Source organism: Capra hircus, chromosome 13, assembly GCF_001704415.2.
Source record: "Capra hircus breed San Clemente chromosome 13, ASM170441v1, whole genome shotgun sequence".
Classification (NCBI taxonomy): Eukaryota; Metazoa; Chordata; class Mammalia; order Artiodactyla; family Bovidae; genus Capra; species Capra hircus.
In genome coordinates, this window is record NC_030820.1 from 4,388,287 (window position 1) to 4,389,873 (window position 1,587).

A 1,587-nucleotide genomic window follows, 5' to 3' on the forward strand; every position below is an offset into this window, starting at 1 on the left:
GGGTATAGAAGCCGAGAAGATTCTTGCTCTGGTTCTTATGTTGGGATGAGGAGCTGAGAGGTAGGCAGCCTCTGGGCCAAATCTTCCAGGAACATGCAAAATGAAAATCCAGAGGTGTCTTTATTGCTCCAAAATGGACTGCCCCTCCACAGTTCAGAGCAGAGTGCAGGTCACCAGTGCATCAGTCTGACTCAGGAATGGGGAGCAGAAGGCAGAGATGGCCCTACAACTGCACTGACATCAGGTCTGGAGCTGGAGTACCTGACTGGTGGCTAGAGCTCGCTATTTCCATGAGGGGACGCCTGCTCCACAAGACAGTACTCATCTGTTAAACTCCACGTTGTGCTCCAGCAAACTCGACCTGAAGACTGATTGCCCCCATGCAAGTGATGCTTGTTCTGCTGAGCTTAGTGGCAAGGTCGACTGGCATCAAGGTCCATGCAGCTCCTCGTATGAAGAGCTCTCAAGTAACCAGGTTGACTTGGGACCTATTTCTGCCACTCGGTAGTATTGCTTCAGTCCTTTCAGAAGTTTGAATGTCTTGCTAATTTGATCTTTGTGTGTAAAGAATGCAAAAGTAAACAAATAAAGTTGGAAGACAATTTACTCTCACCAACTATTTTACAAGGAACTGTTTTCTCCAAAGGTATGAGGGAAAGTCATTTTGAGATGTTTCGTTATCTGGTGGCTAAAATCAGATTCTCACTTTAAAACAAAGAAGTGAAGCATTTGAAAATTACTTGAATCCTTAGAGGCCATCATCATCAACACCATCATTTCATAGATGAGGGAACTAAGACCAGGAAAGCTGTATCTTTATGACTATGAACTTGCCAATGATGCCTGTATTTCTTATTTTACCTTGATTCTTTTTTTTCTTTCTTGTTCCTCTCTGTATTCCTCTCATCATTTTCCGCTTCTATAGCCAAAAGGACACACGTTAGAAGAAGGGTAACTTCAGCACAGAGCGTGTACTGTCATTGTATATTTTCTCTATCACGTTTCTTAATCAAGCATCTTTTCAATTCATTCTATCTCCACTTTTCATCTCAAAGTTGAAAGTCATACCCATGTTCAAGTTACAATATTGGCATTCATAGTTGGATCCTTTCTCTCTTAGAAAAGACGCTTTTGATGATAGTTTGGAATGACAGCAAAGAGTTCCTTGTGTGTAATACAGACCACAACACAAAAAAATAGAAATTGACACTCCATTTAGGATACCTTTTGATATTAATTGTCCTAGTGCCAAGCTGGTAGCTCTAAGCAAGTTTACTTGGAAAGTAGTCTCAGGCACAGAGGTAGCCTGGAAATCCTCCCATAATTTGTAAACATTGCTGGAGGGCAAAAAGTGGAAGTGGGAATAAATTGAATTTAAAGACAAAATTCAACAGTCGTACCCTGTGAATCAATGTGTATGTGAGTCAATGTGTATCAGTCTTAAACGTAGAGCACATACAAGGAAGACTTCTGGATTTCAGAACTGACCAGAGGCAGAATGAAATCTAAATCTGGCGTTTCTTTCTGCAGTATCTCCATCTGATGTGTTTGCAAACCTCCAGTGGGAGAAAAAAAATCCCCCCATGA